We start from the raw sequence: 19583 nt of genomic DNA, 5'->3' as shown, positions 1-19583 counted from the left end.
TTCCCCCTGTGATCTAGCTAGGTAACTCAGTGAATCGTGTACTGGGTCTGGAGTCAGGAAGACCTGAGTTCAAATTGAGCCTCCCAAACTTTCTAGTTATGTGACCCTGGGCTAGTCACCTAATCTCCTGCCTCACTTTCTCCATCAACAAAGCAGGTATAATAATAGCACCTAGCTCCCAGTGCCGCTGTGAGAATCAAGTGAGATCATGATTGTCAAGTGCCTGGCATACAGGATGAGCTTAATAATTGCTTGTTTCCATGCTTCCTTCCCATTAGACTGTGAGATCCTTGAGAGCAGGCACTGCCTTTGGCCTTCCTTGGTACCTCCAGAGCTTGGTGTGGACTGAGCTCTGCAATCCTGGGATGTGCAGGTGGAATACCAGAGAGTGGCCCAGGCCATTTCTTTCTGAACAAAGTGGTCAGAGGAGAGCCTTTGTTCCTGTTTCTCTCTTCCCCAGATCACTGTTAGCTAGATCTGGGTTCTGTGCTGCATGGAACAGCCCCAGGATAAGGATCGAGAGTCTTGGCTCACTTAGTGAGTGCTGGATGACCTTGGGCAGCCCCCCCACTCCCCCTGTGCTTCCCCTGAACATTCCAGGCTCCTTCCAGACCAACCTCAGTCTCCCTGCTTGTTCTCTCCTTCTGACTCTTGCTGCTGTCACCAGCTGCTGTCCTGCAGAGGGCGCTCAAGGAGCACCTCGCTCGCCCCTTGTTAGATAAATGTTCAATGTTTGATGCTGAAAAAGCCGGACCATGGCTTGGGAGCTGCCAAGGCCCTGGCAGGGCATCCAGCCCAGGGCCCTCATTCCCCACTGAGGAAACGGGGCCCTGGGAAGGGCCGTGCTTCCTGAAAAGTCACACAGAGCTCTGCACCTGATGGCCCCTGGAGCCTACCCAGAGATGGGCCATTGGAGGGTCCCAAGTCCCAAGTCAAGTAGGAATCCAAAGCTTCTTTATCCACCATGTTGGAAATGGGCTCCAGACTTTCCAGCTTTGCTGAGGGTCCCAGCATCCTCCCTCACTCAGGATCTCATCTGGAGCCAGGCACACTGCGGTGCCTTGCCCTTCCTCCCCTCAAGTGCCCAGTGGGCTACAAACATGGAGACCCTGGCATAGCAGGCACTGAACAGTATCTGCTCAGATGAGGCCCCTTAGGTCCTGCCCATCCCAGTTAAGCTGCCTCACTTTACCAGGATTCTCCCATGACCATCCCGATCATCGTCACTAGCATGAGGCCATTCCTATCATCTTGAGGATGGCAAAGCCCTTTTCTTGCAAACAGTCTCACAATAGAGATCGTCCTGAGGTGCTCATCCCAGTGTAACAGATGAGGAGACTGAGGCCCAAAGTGGTGAAGTGTCTTGGGTCACACAGCTATGGAAATGTCAGCAGCCCAAGGCACAGCTCCTTCTACACTCCCAGGCTGGTTTCTCTAAGCTAAGGAGTAGTGGTGGCCGGCATCTTGGGCATCCTGTGCAAACTCGGGCACATGTGGCAGGCAGGGAAGTCTCTTGAGAAGCTTGGAAGAAATCAGTGAAAGGTCCACAAATAGAAGAAAAACTAGATTCGGGCTTATTTGTGGCTGTGTTTCCACTGCGTACTCTGCTCCCCCCCCCCCCCATAATCAGGGAGGTCTGGAGGCTGGGTGGCACCTCTTGGGGTCGCGTTCTACCAGACTGCTCTGATACAGTGACTGGCAGCACCATCTGCTTTGAGTTTTCCTTCATGTCCTTTGATCCCCTCCAGCCTTTGTCACCACCATTGAGAGTGAAGCTCACTAGCTGTTCTCCTTGGCACTTTAAAAGTGTCATTGTGAGCCATGGGGAGCTGTGACCCGGCCCTTCTGACAGCTGCTTTAAGAACAGGAAGGTCTCTACACGCGTTTGATAAAAATGAATCCTGGGGGCTTTGGCAGCCTGTCCCCACCCTTTAGTTCCACAGTCCCAGCAGGCTGGAAGCTACCTCCCAAAGACCTTCAGTGATCAGAGGGATGGAAAGTCAGACTAGCTTGGAGTTGTTTTTTTTTTTTATACTTGACATTCTTGGTGCTGGATGAAAGGTTTTTACAAAATGTATCTGAGAGCTTTGTAATGGCAGGATCACAGAATGAATAGGGGGGCTGGGCTTTGAGTCCGGAAAATGTAGCTGGTTGTGGTGCTGCACAGTTGAGGATGGGGTGGATGGTGCCATGGACCTGACTAGGTTTAAATCCTTTGTCTGCTACTGCCTACCAGTGTGACTTGGCCCGGCCTCTTCTCTCTGGGCCTCCGTTTCCTCATTCGTAAAGTGGAGAAGTCACACTAGATATCCTTCAAGCCTCTGACCCTTGGTGAATTCCCTTAGCCTCGTTAAGACTCAATTTCCTCCTCTCTGAGGCCTGATCTGAACTCAGCACTCTGTCCACTTGCACCACCTACTTGCCCATTAATCAATATAATGGGTGTCATTTGACACTGGAGGGTACCAGTAAAACTATATGGGATGTGGAAAGGGGTGGATCTCCTTGAGAAGGTCTGTCTGAGGACAGCAGGAGATAAACTGACAGGCAGAGGATAGAGAATGTCCCCTGTCCACGACTTTGTCCTTGTAAACCCAGGACTTTGTGGGTTCTTTGGCCTTATCAGTCAGATCCACATGAGAGGCTCAAGAGTCAGGGAAGTTCCTATTTGGGGTATGGGCATTGAAGCCACAACAGCAGCAACAACCACGACACTAGAAAGAAGATAAAGCCCTTTGTAATAGAAGGGGATGTTGGCCATCCCCATCATCCTCTCTGCTGGTGAAATTGTCCTGACAGTGCTTTCAGAGAGTCAACAGAAGACGAGCTTATATCGCAATATCACTAAACTGCAGGCGGCAATCACTCGATCCATTCCAGCAAAAGTCCTCAGAACATTAAACATCAGATAACAATGACAAGATGGTGACCTATCTTGCTGACCATTTTTGATCTGAGCTCCATCCAAAGAGAGAGAGACAGAGACAGAGACAGACAGAGAGAGAGGGAGAGAGAGACAGAAAGAGAGAGAGGGAGAAACAGACAGACAGACAGACCGAAGGGGAGAGAGGGGGGAAGCAAAGGACACAGAGACAGAGAGAGAGATAGGAGGGATGACAGTGAAAATAATATTTCTAATTTATATGATTATAATGGTAATTGAAATGATTACGAGTGTAATTAACATAACATTCTAATGACTCAAATTTATAATGTTTTATGGCTCACAAATGACTTGCATAAATAACTTGCTAACAACTACTTGTTATGGAATAGAAGCAGTTTCTCCAGCATAACCCCTGATGAGAATCATTGCCCTGCTCAGCAGCACCAGTGGGTGGGTTTCTGCATGGCCCCTTGTATACACTTGAAGTGTGTAGGGTCACTCTGCAGTGTATCTGTTGATCTTCACAACCACCCTGTGAGGTAAATGCTAGTATTAACCCCATTTTACAGATAAGGAAACTGAGACCCAGAAAGGACCAGTCATCCATAGGCACAGAGCTAGCTTGTGACCTCAGGTAGGATTTGGACTCAGGTCCTCTTTACTGGACTTTCAGCACTCTATTCATCATGCCATGAATATGCCATGCATAATGCCGCCAAGTGGTACAGTCAGTGGGTAGTATGTCCTAGAGCCAGGAAGACCTGAATTCAAGTCCAGGTCTTAGGGGCTTCCTAGCTGGGTGACTCTGGGTTCCCTTAATTGGTCAGCCACATTGTCCGTTCAGTTGAAGGGGAGAGGAGGGGAAGGGATCCATCTTCCTTCTGTGCCAATCAGTTTGCTAGGTGTTGGGGCCACAGAGACAAGCATCAGCCAATCAGTCAATCAACAAACATTTGTAAAGTACCTACTATGTGTTCACACACAGGGATATAAACAAAGGTGAAGCAGTCCCTCCAGGACACAGCATGCATATATGGGAGTATAGACAAGTATAGACATGCAACTGTAGGCCAGGGAATTTCTCTGGGTGGAGCCTATTCTGAGCCTCGGCTTTGGCCCCCAAAGTCCCTTGACAAGTCCAGCAAACCCTGGGCCTCTTCTGGATTGCCATGTTCATGACCAATTGGTGGCTCCAAGCTCCTGGTCCAAGCACTGAATCGTCCATTTCTGGCCAATTCCAAGAACAAGACATCTAGTTCAACCCCCTTCATTCTACAGAGGAGGAAACTGAGACACAGAGAGGCAAGGGATTTCTTACCTCAACAGAAGCAAAGCAACAATCTTCAATAAATGCTTATTGTCAGAAAACTAGCATATGTTTGGCTTAGGAATCTCACAAGTTTTCTAATCGACCCTGAGAAAATAATTGAATCAAGAGATTCCCCCAGTTTTCAGAGTTCTGTTCGTACTTTCTTTCTGGGGATGAGGACTTTGAGGGGAAGAGACTTGCCAAGGTCACAGAGCTGGTTTGTGGCAAAACTGGGCCCTCCACTCCAGGCTCCTGTCCCAGGACACTGGTTAGGGGTTTGGATCTTGGCTTTATTCTGGTAGGATTTCCTATCCTAAATTTGGACCAGCCAGAGTGTCCTTCCCTCTTCAGTGCTTTGGTTGGTGGCTTCCCTATAATCTGAGATCTTTCTCAGTGGCACCAGCAAGCTCCTCAGAAGGAAAGACAGCAGTCATGTGATGTCTGAAGGCAGCCCAGCCAGCACGTTGGCATCAGATGCAGTGGTGCTTCAGACTTAGACTCCAATTCCTTCATCTGCAAAATGGGGATCATAGAGACACCTTCCTGCCAGGGTGGTCATGAGGTTCAAATGAGAGAATGTATATGAGGCGCTTTGTCAGCCTCCCAAAGCCATTCCTATTCTGTCAACAGCCCTGATGTTAGCTTTACTATTCAATCATCTATAGTCTTAGCAGCACTGATAGATGATGCCATAAGTGACCAGGACCCCGTGAATCAGTTTTCAAAATTCCACAGTTTCCTTCCCAAGCCTTAGGAAGCTGGATGGCATTGATCTTTTCTGAGTGCTAAGTCTAGGTGTGATGGAGTGGGGGTGTCTCTATGGGAGGGGTAAGGATGCCTTAACCTCCACAGATGGTCTGAGACCATTAAGTCACCATCATGCTGGGTTCCTGAGCTGCCTTCTGCTGCATTGCCACTGCCAAAGACCTCCAACCAGTCTGTAATGTGGCGCCCAGAGGAGAAAGGTCTCCCTTTAATCCCGGGGTTTGGGTTTGAGACCCAGGAGGAGGGTGTTTTGGTTAATGTCACTACCCACAGAAGGGCAGTCGGCTCTGGCTGTGTTGGCTTAAATGCCTTCAGAAGGGACACACACGCACACACACACACACACACACACACACACAGGCATAAATGGACACACACCGAGTAAGCAGTAGGCTTAAGTCAGTCATGATCTTGTTACTTTAGGAAGCAGACTTGGTAAGCTGGTCTTTGCAGAGTCATCGGGTGCTGTTGTTTAGTTCTGCCAGCTGTGAGCCCATTTGGCACACCAGAAAGGTTTGCCATTTCCTTCTCAAGCTCATTTTTACAAATGAGAAACTGAGGCAAACAGTGCTAAGTGGCTTGCCCAAGGTCACACGACTAGTATGCATCTGAGGCCAGATGTGAACTCATGATTAGTCTTCCCTGACTCCTGGACTGGCACTCCCTTCACTGTGCCACCTAACTGCTAACAACAACTACTGCCACTACTGCTACTACTACTACTACTACTACGCGTTTATATAGTGCTTTCAGATTCGCAAAGTGCTATACAAACGTTTCATTTTATCCTTGCACCAACCCTGGAAATCAACCTTCTGATTATCCCGATTTGTATAGTTGAGGAATGAGGTAAGCAGAGCTTAGGTGAGGTGGCCAAGGTTGCCCAGCTAAGAAGAATCCTGCATGTGGACTCAGGGGCCCTGAATAGGAAGCCCAGCTCTGCCCCTCACTGCATCTGTGACCTGAGACCAGGCCCTTCTCTGGCTGAGTTCTCCTTTCCTCTGAAGGCACTGATGTGGATGCTGAGGTCTGCCTCGAAGCTCTGCTCCCTTGCTATTGGCAGAAGAGCTCAAAATGGGGCTTTCTCCCCTCCCTTGCTTTCCTTTCATCCTCTCACTGCTGGGAAGCAGTGACATTCCTCCTTTGCTCCCTCCTTGTGATTCTAATCTGCCTCATCTTTCTAGCTGCTTTTTTCAGGAGAAAAATGAACAAACACAAAACTATTCATTAATTCCCAATGTTTTTCAAGCTTTCCCCCCAAATCCACTGCCACTAAGTCAGAGCAAGTGACTTTACTTTTCACAGCCTCAGTTTACTCAGCTGTAAAATGGGGATGATAAATACTTGGACCTAAACTATGTGGTCATTTTGAGGCTCAGACTAATGTCTGTGAGGTTGTCCTCCTTCTCTTCCTCCTCCTCCTCTTCCTCCTTTTCCTCTTTCTTCTCTTCCTCCTAATTCTGCTTAGAGTCCCTATGTTTTTTGAAGAGACTGTCTTCCAGTTTCCCTCACATGACCCCTTCTAATACTTTTTATCATTCCCAAGCATCCCTGGCATTACCATTTTTCTAAAGCAAGAGAATGATCCCCCTTCAGGTCATTTGGAAGTATGCTGAACCAAGCTGTGTTATTCGGTGAACAATCTCCCCAGTAAGATGGATGGAGGGCTCTGTATTTCTAGGTCTCCCAAGTATAGAGATGGACAACCTCTGTGTGACTGTTTCATTGCAGGGAATCTATGCAATATTGTATATTGAGAAGTCAGCAGAAGGAGAAGGTGTGCTCCTATAAAAATCCTGCTGCCCTAACCACTCTCCAAATTCATATAAATGGCACCCCAGGCTTCTTCCCAGAGGGAGGCAAGTAGCTCTTTTTAAACACAGCATGCAGAGGTACAGCTAATGCTAGCAAAGACCGTGGCATGAGGCCAAGAAGACAAAGGTTTTAATTGACTGGCAGCATGGATTTCACAGACAAAAAGTGCTGAAACCAAGTTCTGTCCTTTTTGAAGCTATGAGAGTAGCAAGTTATTGGGGCATCAGACTTAAAAGTGGCTGCATGGGTCAGTATTCTTACTTTAACAGCTGACTTCCTCTTCATCCCTTATTAGCTACTGAGCAAATTTAGAGAAAAGAACTTCAACCACCCATCCACAAGGTCAGTGGGAGGACCAGAATGGGGACCAGTCTAAGCCAAGCGGCCATGCTGCATTGGGATGGTGCAAAATGGAGGACCTGGTGGAGGAAGTTTGCACTCAAACCTTAGGGGTGATACTAACCACCCACAAAAAGGCTAGATGGCAATTAAGTGGTCCCCCCACTTCTGGGAGTCATCCAAAGATGGCACATTTAGACCTACATAGACAAGGTTAGCAAACCTCTGTAGGCAAAGTGAGCTGGTTTTGGACTAGTTCTCTAATAGGAAGTGTAAGTGAGCTGGAGAGCACTGTTTTGGCACTCAAGAGAGACCTTTCCCCAAGTCAGTCCCTCATGTTTCAGTGTTGGGAAGGAATGATGTGATTTGGCAATGTGACTGGCAATACCTTGCCAGAAGATCAGTAGTCCCTAAACACTTAGTCATTGGAATTCCCATGCTCCTTTTAACCAGGGAATGGTCTTGAAAGGCCAGATAACTCAGGGACACCATGCAAGTCTGAACTGAGGTTCTTAGCATTCTGATTTGATGGCTTGAACCAGATAGACGTGTATATATATTCTTGTATAAATATGTCTTAGGCAGAGTTTGTTTTTCCTTTGGTATCTGGCTGTGTTTATCAAGTTTACAGACACAATCCAATCCACCAGTCATTTAAGCACCTACTACATGCAAGACACCATGCCAAGTGCCAAGACACCATACAAAGACGATTTTATAAAACAGCATCTGCCCTCAAGGAGCTTCTATTTTACTTAAGACAGGACTATCTTCTCTTCAGCTAGGATGATGATGGTGTGTGTGTACATACATATATCATACATGCATATACATGGATACACACATGTGTGTATCCATGTGTATTGTGTGTGCGTATATGTATTTCATTCCCCCTATTCAGTGACAAAAACCATTCATATTATCCATCCAGAACATTAGCCAGGAAGTGGCTTAATCCTCAGATCGTTTCCATCTGAATTCTATTTAAAAAGATGAAAATTAGATCGTAGAGGTAACCACAACAATAGTATGATAACAGATATTACCTGAGGGCTTAGTCATGTATGGCAAATCTGGGAAAGGCCTGGGTATAAGGAGAAAAGTAGACCATTGGATGCCCACATGTTTAAGATGTGTCCTATTTTAACCATGCCACAAACACAATGGCAGGACCCATTGGCATAGAATGCAGCACTTCCCGTGGATCCCCTCTATGCCCATTATTCAGCTCAGTTCTGAGCCCATTGTCCTCCTTCCTCAATAGAAATGAGTGTGGTTTCCAAGTAAAGGAAGTATGGCTTGCCCCCAAATATTGTACTAATCGCTCAATGCCTCCAGATGACAGCAAATGATAAGGCTTCACTGAGAAACAAAACCAATCATCTTATCTTACAGAAGCCTTTCCAATTAAAAAAAAGGAATTAACAAGTATAAAATGAATACAAATAAAAAATGGAGACTGAGTGTTTTGGGCTTGAATCCGGAGGTCACATTGGACCAATGGATTAAGGTGATACTTGGACATGCTTTGGTCTTCTCCAGGCAAAGGCATCAATCATAAGGCTATCAGAGAGAAAACTGAAGCTATGTATGTGGACCTTGAGGCATCCTGGAGCCAAAGACCAATGGAAAGAACACTTTCAGTGTGTAAAACACAGTCAGTTTTAGCCTCAGTGTATGGAACAATAAATAGATGACAATGGTTACTATAATAACAAAGGTCCCCCCTCAGACAAAACAGAACAGAACAAAACAATATTAATGAAATATAGAGTTCATTATCACAAGACAGCTCTGGAAAGATGACTAGTTCTTTAAAAAAAAGGCAGAAGAAGATTGATAGATATTTTCAGGGAATAGTTTAAGCACATCAAACACTTGAAGAAATATATGACATTAATATTAAAGATCATCATATAAAACTTTAGAAGAGAAGCAGATCATATACCCCTCATTGCTATGAGCAGAAGATGATCGATCCTTCACCAACCAAATTATAGAGGCAATTGCAAAAGTTACAATTAGATAACTTCGATTACATGAAAAAGAAATGGCTTTGGAACAACAGACGCAATTTCAGAGAGCATTAAGCACATGCCCCAGGATGTCTCCAGTGCCACTCATACTGGTTTACCTGCAGAGATAGCCTATAAAATGGCTACGTTCCAAGAGGGGAAGCAAAAGGTCCTCCATGGGCAAAAACCACATGAACTCAGTCAACAAAATGCTGACAGCAAACTTTTTTTTTTTAAAGCAATTGGGGTTAAGTAACTTGCTCAAGGTTACACGGCCAGTTATTTCTGGGTGTGGTGCTAAGTGTCTGAGCCAAGGATTCGATCCCCAGGTCATCCCGACACTGGGGCCAGTGCTCTTACTTGCTGAGCCACCTGACAGCAAACTCTTGAACAAATGATTGAGTCATACAGACTTGGTTCCAGAAATGGAGGGATCTATGATATTGCTATTAAGACCAGGTCATCACCACCAAAAAGCACCCTAATTAGCCCAAACATATTGATTGATATGAATTGTTGAAGGAAATAGTAGACACTATGTAGCATATCACTGGAGATTTCAACCAATGAATACCTATTTAATAATCTGATCAAATGGCCAAAATTCTAAACTAGAAGCTGTCTATCCTTCATAAGCAGAGTTATCAAATCTGCATATGACAAAGGCCAACCCCTGACAATTTAGAGGCCCAGAATAAATAAACTAGTGGAACTGGAACACTACCATTGTCAAAAGTGTTACTTAAAAACATGCAGAAGTAACATGTATCATAAATATTTTAGAACTATGTTTTCAATAGATGTTGCCATTCTGAATAGGCAACATCCAAACTACACAGAATGTATAAACATAAAGACTTAGAAAAAGAAAGCAAAAGTATGTGTGAACAGACTTCAATATGCATAGATATCAGAGGGCACATACATATATGCATAAAATGATAGTAACAATATAATGAGGGCAGCTAGGTTTCACAGTGAATAGAGCACTGGTCTTGCAATCAGGAAGACATCTTCCTGAGTTCAACTCTGGCCACAGATGCTTACTAGCTGTGTGACCCTGGACAAGTGGACCCTATCTTCCCTAAGTTTCCTCATCTGTAAAATGAGCTGGAGAAGGAAACAGCAAAGCATTCCAATATCTTAGCCAAGAAAACCCCAAAATGGGGTCACGGAGAATTGGACATGATTGAAACAACTCAAAAACAAAAGATGATGATTATGATATATTAATAAGTTTTAGCTTGAAAGCTTATTCATGTGTGTCCTCTCGAAATAGTAGAACAGGAACTTGACCCAGGATCACGTCCATCCAAAATCCCAGCAGAAAACCCTCATTATAATGATAGTTCCCATTTGTAGGATTTATAAAGAACCTCTCCTTCCAGTGGCCCTATGAGCCTTGCCCAATGCATCATTATCTACTGTGGAGGAGAATTGGATTTCCCTGTGAGTTTCTTGATTCTAGCCCTAGAAAGGAGGGATGGCCACAGAGCATTTGGGGAAGGGGTGGATAGGGTATGGAAAGCACCAGAGAACCTTCTGGGTCCCAGGAACCAGGAACTTTGCTTTTCTCAATTGCTCTTCCCTCCAGGCTCGCGTCCTTCCAGACCCATTATCCCCAGAACTGGTACCTTTCCTGCCATATCAAATGCCCCTGGCATGCTTCCCTGGTGATATTCTAAAAGCCACTGTGCAATGTTGCTGGCATGCTACCAGGCCTCCATGAGTTTATAAAGTCAGACTAGGAGCTAGCCATTCCTATCCCATCTTCTCATCTTAACAAACAATGCCAAATCTGGCCTCCCTCCTGCTATACTGTGGCCCTTCATTTTACAGAAAACGACACTGAGGCACAGGAAAACAGCAACTTGCCAATGGTCGCGCCTCTAAATAGGAAGAAACAGAACTAAGATTTGATCCCAACCCAGGGCTCCTCCCCTCACAGAATGCCACCTTCCCTACTGCTCCCCAAAGGGGCTGGAGGGAAGCCTTGAACCCACCTCACACCATCTCTGGGGAAGCTGGGAGGCCACACCCCTTTGCTTTCAGTTCTCTATTATCTTTCCCCTCATCCCCCTCCCCCCAGGGCTGTGGCCACATGTGCTCTTTCTGACTCTGGGTAGGATCACGGTTGGGATGGAATGGGATGTTTATTAGGCGAGAGGGGGAGGCGAGCAGCTGTGGAGCCTGGGGAAGTGGCTGGCCTGCCGTAATCGTGTTTGGCAGGTCAAGGGTGAGACTTAGCCTGAAGGGATTTGTCCCATGCCCCTGGCGAGCAGAGAACTCCTAATCCTGTCCAGATGTTTCCGTTCTCCTCAGTGCATAAAGTTACATTCGACATAAAAATCCTGTGTGCTGGGCTTGGTGCTTGGTCACTGGCTGATGGGGAATTTGGGATTTCTTAGAGGGCCCGGGCACTCTGGGCTCTCCCTCCTGTCTGTTTCAAACAGACCAAACCTTCCAGGACTGGTTTGGATAGGAAGGCTTCCTTCGAGTCAGTTGTTATCACCATTATTTTCAAGAGAATTGTAAAGTTCACGGAACCGGCTGAGCCCATATACTTTGTGTTGCTGGCTTTCGGATTCTGCTTTTGCTCATCTCCAAATGACCAAGTTGTTTAAGGTGAAGAAAGATTCAGTCTGGTTAACTTTATAAGCTCCAGCACAGCTATGTTTTAGGGGAAAGGAAATGTGTTATGGAACTCCTCACCATCCCCACTCCAGGATAACTCTTAGAGAATCGTGGGATTGGATCGAGGGGTGCAACAGTGGGGACAACACCAGAATTGTGTTCAAGAAATGTGAGACCACAGAAAGGAGGAGTCATTGACAGGATCTGTCAAGAGAACAATGGATTCTGGGGCTTTGACCACAGGGATGTATTTTCTCTGTTATCCCCAGTGCCTGACCAAGGGGGCTTAGGTTCATTCCAGATAAAATGGAATTAGGGTTAGATGAGTCACAGTGGGAAAGGACATTAAATATTCGGTGTTTTGGGTGGCTCATCTGGGCCTCTCCATTTACTTCCTAGTTACTCCCAGGTTTTAATCTGCAATGGTAATCCTCCTAAAAAAAGGGTAAGATCCCCACCATTCTGGTACATCCCCATTTGTACCAGTGGGCTTGCCCAGGGGCTGCATTTGAAAGCACTCTTCCTGGCCCCAAAGCACCAACTAGCTTCTTGGAAATTTTGTCTTCCACTGAAACTTCTGCTCAATTGCTACTGCTTCTGGTCCTTATGGCCATCAGGGGGGAAATGAATCCCCTTTGTACATGACAGCCTGAAAACACTGAGTTCTGTTGCCATCCTCTGTCCTCACCACCCTGTGTTCAGGTCAGTCGTTCCCCGGGCTGACTCTCCTGGTGCCAGGCTACTCTAAGGATGGTACTTCAGAGTCAAACAGTTCTTCTGACTGCCTTGTCATGTTGTTGAGTTGTATTTGTACTCCCACAGTTGAGCACTGTGCCTGGTACATAGCTCAGGTGCTTTAGAAATGCTTGTCATCTGGCCCCAGCCGCCTCAGTTTACAAATACAGACACTGAATCCCAGAGAAATCAGGTGACTAGCCCATAGCAGAGGAAATATTGGAATCCAGGTTCTCTGACTCCAAATCAAAAGCTTGTTACGCTTCCCAGATTAGGTTTCTGTCCTGAAGGAGCTGATATAAACAAGTTTATGAATGGGATACCCAGGAACCTCCCTTTGCCCAGCCCAGAGGGGGAGCGGAAGGACCTCCCCGACACCCTACACCCGATCTTCTTCTGTTTAGTGTGATTGATTTAGCCTGAGGTAGAGCCAGACTAATTCCGTTCTGATGTAGGCTAGTCCACTAGTCTCTCTAGGCTCTCTTAATTCCTTCTGGCTATCTGGGAACCTTCTCATTCCTTGGGGAGGAAAGGCTGTCTCTCCAGATTAGCACCAGTGCTAAAACAGTCTTCCACCTCCTGGGCACTTAATAAACGATTTTATGCTGATTGATTGAAAAGTTGAATTCTTTTTTTACTCTGATAATCACTGACCTGCAGGCAAAATGTTGGACAGCTGCCACGTGGAGCTGGGGACCCTGGCGCAGAGAAGAATCGCAGAGGGGGTTTGGTTTCTTTGGGCTTAGGGTTGGATTCTGCCCCAGACATCATCCTCTGTGCCCTCATTTTCTTTCTCAATGTAAATTTGTATCTTGATCTTTTTGTTTTTCCTAATTTTATCTAAATTCCCCTCGTTTCTCCCCCTCCCAGGGAGAACAAAGAATTTAATCCTTTCTTTCTCAGTGATCTAATTGAAAGTCTCCAAGATCTGGGCTGACTGGGGCAGCCTCCCTCTATGAGCTGCTTTCCAGAGTTGGTTCAAAACCTCAGTCTCTTGATTTCAACCTCACCTACCTTTATCTCTTTGTTCTTGCAAAATGCATATAGTTTAGAGGGTGCTTGAGGGAGGAGGGGAGGTGCCCTGGGGAGAGGGCTGTGTGTGCTCCCTCGAAGGTTTCCAGGACCCCAGGCTAGCTTTCTCTTCAATATACCCTTCCTTCCCAACCTCAGGTCCAAACTGCTAAGAAATCAACCTTTGGACATCTGAACACCTCCACCTATGAGTCCATGGGGTTAGGGGGCAAAGATCTCCCTTCCCACAGATTATTCTAAAGTACTAGGCCAGTGTGTACTGGGCCTCTGTATAATGAAGAGGGTGCCCTAGATGGCCTCTAAAAGCCCTTCCTGACCCAACAGCCTATGATTCTGAAGGAGCTTCTCAGTGTCCTTCAGGGTCTGCAGACATCTAAGTAATTGCCAGTGGAGAGTCCTGGACATGGAGCCAGGAGGCCCTAAATTCAAATCCAGCCATCAACACTTAAGTGGCTAAATAAATACAGCAGAGGGAATCTGATCAGTCTCCTAAATCCTTCCCCACCTAGTTGACCTCATCTGTGAAAGAAAGGCAGTAATAGCACTGACCTCCTTTTGAAGTCTTGAGATCAAATGAGATAATATTTGGAAAGCCTTAGCAAATTAAAAAAATACCATACCTAGTTATTCTATCATGCATTCCTCCCTGCTGAATGCAAATAGAGGGTGGAGCCTGTGGGCAAGGCAGGAATTCCTTTTCTTCTCAAATCACCCACTGGGAACAAGCTAGCATTTGGTCATCTCTCTTCCTAAACCACCCCACCCCCCAAAAGGGGAGAAAATAGACTAGCTTACTTGACAGTCAAATGTATGTGAAGCACCTTAGAAGCTTTGATCTGTATACATAATGTAGAAATTATCTCTCTGTGTATATATGTATACATACACACTCATTATCTGTCATATCTGCCTCTTCTGTGAACCCATTTGGGAGGTTCTTGGCAGAGATACTGTAGTAGTTGTCCATTTCCTTCTCTAGCTCATTTTACAGATGAGGAAACTGAGGCAAACAGCGTGAAGTGACTTGCCCAAGGTCACTTGAATGTGAGTCTTCCCTGACTTCAGGCCAGGTACTCTATCCACACTATATGTTATATATTATGTATAATTAATATATTCTCTGAAATAGAATATATTACATGTAAAATCATTATAATATGCAATATTATAGGTAATAATACGTTATATAATTATGTAATACATAATATAAATATATACATAATATAATTATATAATTTAATATTTAATTTAAATAATTATGTCACTCTTCAGGACCGTGTGATTATTATTACATGGAGAACAAAGAAAGAAGAGGGGGAATTTGTTTCTTTAACTCAAGAGTTTGGGCGGCGTTCTGTTTGCCTGGATAAGCCTGCTTCTGAAGGATTTCTGCTCACTGTGGACCACCAAGGGAGACATCCCAGTGAAGTAGAAAGGCCCCTGTTCTTTAAGCCACTTAATCGTTTTCTGCTGTTTCCTCAGCTGTAAAAAGGGGACCACACTAATAGCATCTCTTCATAAGGTTGTTGTGAAGACCAAGCACCATAGCATACAGGTGGAGCATAATAAATGCTTGTTCCCCTCCCTGGCCCTGTTGAGATTTGGGGGTTTAGGGATGCTCAAGACCCCAAAATATCAAAACACTGAGTCCTGATAAATGGATTTGACTCAAGCCTTCTCTCAGCCAAAGTAAAACAAAATTTATCAAAGATTCACCGTAATGGGTAGACTCTTAAAGAGCCTAAGTATTTGCAACCCTTGTATTGACAAATGGGCCATAACAATCTGGCACAGACAGATCTTATATATATAGAAAGACTGTGGATGGATCTAGAGGTGGTCTAGAGGTGGGGTTTGGGGAGGAGTCAAAGGAGGATCTTAAGGGGACTGAGGGTAGACTCAGGAATGGGATTAAGGGTGTTCAGCTGAAGGCTACCTGGAGATGACTGACCATGGAAGGCTAGGCTAGTTTAAGGTAACAGATTTGGGTATAGACATTTTGATAGGATCAAGGGTGGGAAGTTGCCAGACAATGGAGGGCTTGGGTAAGTTAAGAGTGACAAAGATTTGGGCCTAGCAGTAATGCAAGGTTTATGGTCTCAGGCAAACACCTCATCAAGTGAACAATTCGAGGGCATTCCCATATCCTGAATGCCATCAGCCCCATTTTCAGAGTCCAGCCTACATCTTAGAACTCCTTGTGTTTTGTTTGTTTGTTTTTGTGCTTAGCATGATGGAGGGCCACTTCTTTGAATTATTTTAAATCAATAGGTCATGCAAAAGTAAGTGAAGTATTAGAGAATTCAGTCTTGGAAAGCCCAAGAATAGTGGAGATCTGGAGCATCTAAGGATTGGGACAATTGTTTTTGATCATTCTTGGCCTCACAGTCATAGCTCTAGAAGGGCAAGGAATCTTAAAGGTCATTTAGTCCAACTGCCATATTTTACAGTTTAGCAAACTGACACCTAGAGCCATTAAGTGTCCAAGATGGCACAAAGTTGGAATTTGAACCAATGACTTTGAATTTGACAGCTTTTGCCCTGATCTCTTCAACATTCTTTTTGAACAGAAAAATTAGAAATTACCCTGTAAATATGAGTGGCCAAATTTTCTGCTTCCGTGACCACCAAATACAGATGAAGGAATGGGCCCCAGAGAGATAGAATCACAGAATTCTGTGGCAGAGCCCACAGTGCCATCTATGCAGCCTGATATGTGAAATGAATCGTCATTATGATAGCTCACTCATTTCTTTACTTGAAGACCTACAGTTTGAGGGACCTGCCTCCTGACAGGGGGGGTGGGGTGCTCCAGCAAGGCTGGAGCCAAAGACCCTGACTCTGCCACTTCTTACCCCACTGACCCTAAGCAAATGACCTACACTGAGGTCCTCAGTTTCTCATATGCTAAACAAAGCTGTTGAACTCCTTGGCCTCAGAAATTCTTTCCAGCTCTACAGCTACTACCTTTGGTGTTTCAAGGCACCCCATTCAACTTATGACTTGAGAAGTTCCTCAGAATACCACATTAACAAGCACGTATTTATTGTCTTCTGTGGCTTAATATGAGAATATATGTTCTTCTAAATATTTAATATGTACAATGGCACACATACTTTGCCATAGCCAAGGTGGAAATTTGTTTTGCTTGACTGCTCATTTGTTTAAAAAATGTCATTTTTCTTTTTTTCCCCTATGGGGGAGATGGTAAGGAAGGAAAAAAGAATATTTGGTAATAGGAAAAATAACTAAAAATATATACATGCCTGTCTATGGAGGGTAGCCATAAGCAGCTTGTGGGATCATAAATGATTCATGACAACAAATTGAAGATGGACTTTCCTCCCTATATTGCCATAATGCTGGACTACTCCATTAGACTATGAGGTATTTGAAGGCAGGGGCTAGCTTCCCCTTTGCTTGGGATCTCCATGCTTGCCATAGTTCCAGATGTTCAATCAATGCTTGCTGTTGACTGCTGTCTCCCCCCCCCCCACTGCAAATGAGCTGTCCCATGCCAGATTCACCTGTAGCTCATTCATCATCTGTCTCTCTTTGGCATTTTTGCCTTCTATCTCCTATCATGCTTCTTTGCTTCCCCTGTACTTTCCTCCTCTGTTGGATTTTAGTTGACTTGAAGTCAGGGAGCATGCTAGTTCAGAAAGATTTCCTAATTTATCAATTATTTTTAAAACCTCATTGAGCATATCCCTTGTCTTCACGCTGTAACCTAATAAAATGAGACAGTGAGAGATTACAAGAGAATGAGAGAGAATGCTAGGATTGCTCATGAAGATTGTCTGAAGATATGAATCCCACACTTCCAAGGATTTCCATCGTTATTCATTAGTATCTTTTGTCCCTTCTGCTAAACAGGCATACAGAAAAACAAATCCCCCAAACACCCTCGGATGACTGAGGTGCTATCTGCTTTCCTGGCCCAGCTATATGACCTAACCGTGCCACATGCACCTCTGGGATACTTGGCCATCTCCCACAGAGGTTTCAGCTACCTTTCTTTTCATTCTTGAGATGAGATCAGATGCACAACGTGGAGTCATTGTTACCTTCCTTTCCTCTTAAGATGCTTGTTTAGTGAGAAGCTGGGTGAGGGGAGTGTCTATACATCCCTTGGTATAGATGAGGAAGTGAAAATGCATGTGAAAAGTTGCACTGATTCCATTAATCTCCATAGAGAATTTATTGCTGACTCCTCTTAACCAAACCCTGATCAGATCCCGTTTGATGTGAAATGGCACCTAAGAACTATTTGAAAGCAAGTTAAAGACAAGTTTCACAATCAGTCCATAAGCATTTAGTAAGAGTTTACTGTGTGCACAGCACTTGCAATGCAGGTGAAAACCACAGATCTTTGTTATGAGAAGATGGAGGCATTTTCAGCCCAAGCAGAGCTAGTATTTGTCCAAGAGTCTGGAGGTCATCGATGGGGTAGAAGTCATTTGCTGATAAAGGCATGTGTGCCCTTTGTGAGAAGCAGGGCAGGCCAGACTTGTGTCAGAATGCAGCTTTGGCAGGATGTGGTGCTAATCATAGGTTGAACCATTGTCTTCAGAAGAATAGCAATCAATATTTGTGAATTCTCTTTGAGCCCGATATTGTTCACCAGTGTCTAGATGAGGATGGTTTCAACTTGATGGAGTTGAGAAGAGTTAAGAGTTCTGGTTTTCCAGGTTTGACTCTAGTCACTGGGTGTGTCTCAGCAGAAGTCACTTAGTCTTTGAACTTTAATAGTTTGTTCAGACAAATGGAGAGAACAGTACAGTCCCCATCAGGGGGTTTTTGTGAGGGTACAAGGTGATCACAGATACTAGGAGGGGGCTAGGATTCAACAGAAACCAAAGGAAACGTTTAATTAGGAGAAATGAATAGGTGTACGGGGAAAGCTCAGTGTTGCCCGCTTTCAGGATTGCCGCCTATTTCTCTGTCCCCTTCCTGTTCAGGCCCTGTCCAGGAACTCCACTCAGTGTGCTGCCTGTTTTCTTCTAGATCTCCTGAAATGACTAGAGGACACCAGCAGGCCCCCAGTTAGCTATCTCTTGCTTTTCCTACATGGCTGGCTCACCTCTTTTCCTTGACATCATTCTCTCTGATTACGTCTTCACTGCCTGATTCTTTACTGACAATATTCCGTATCTTCCTTACTCTCTCCCCATATTACTCCATTGACCTTTGCACAACCACATCATTTCTAATTTGCTTGAACATAAATTGTTGTTAAATTGTTTCAGTCCTGTCTGACTCTTTGTGACTCTATTTGGAGTTTTCTTGTCAAAGGCACTAGAGGGGTTTGTCATTTCCTTCTCCAGCTCATTTTTACAGATGAGGAAACTGAGGCAAACAGGGTTAAGTGACTTGTCCAGGGTCATACAGCTACTAAGTATCTGAGGCTGTCTTCCTGACTTCAAGCCTGGCACTCTATTCACTGTGACACCTAGCAAGCTATGTGTACTCAGGGATTCAGTCTTTGGTCACATCAGAAATTGACCTTGGAGTTACTTGACTGCTGGTAACAATCCAACATTAGTATGGAAGCCTAAATCAGAGAACCCTTGGGGAAGAACAACCCACTGAGTTCACCTTGTGTTTTTTAGGCTCAGATTTCAGGCCCTATGTTTGCCTTACATTTCTGCATAGAAAAGCTATGTTTAAGTCAATCAGCTCACCGAAACATTTCCCCTTACAATGTTTCTAGAGATGGTGATGGTGAAGGTGATGGTGAAGGTGATGGTGATGGTGATGGTGATGGTGATGGTGAAGGTGATGGTGATGGTGATGGTGATGGTGATGGTGATGGTGATGGTGATGGTGATGGTGATGGTGAAGGTGATGGTGATGGTGATGGTGATGGTGATGGTGAAGGTGATGGTGATGGTGATGGTGATGGTGAAGGTGATGGTGAAGGTGATGGTGATGGTGATGGTGATGGTGATGGTGATGGTGATGGTGATGGTGATGGTGATGGTGATGGTGATGGTGTTGGTGATGGTGATGGTGATGGTGATGGTGAAGGTGATGGTGAAGGTGATGGTGA

At 45.0% G+C, this 19583-nt stretch overlaps 1 protein-coding gene across 5 annotated transcripts in view; it reads left to right on the top strand.

Moving 5' to 3' along the window:
* Positions 1–19583, top strand: part of NRG1 (neuregulin 1) — a 219443-nt gene that overhangs the window by 8377 nt on the left and 191483 nt on the right. The window lies entirely within an intron of this gene.

The sequence above is a fragment of the Petaurus breviceps genome, unplaced genomic scaffold (assembly GCF_028583685.1).
Source record: "Petaurus breviceps papuanus isolate PSGF00001 unplaced genomic scaffold, PetGlider_PUasm1.0 689, whole genome shotgun sequence".
Lineage (NCBI taxonomy): Eukaryota > Metazoa > Chordata > Mammalia > Diprotodontia > Petauridae > Petaurus > Petaurus breviceps.
The sequence above is the reverse complement of the archived record's forward strand: the minus strand, read 5'-3'. Positions and strand labels throughout refer to the sequence as shown.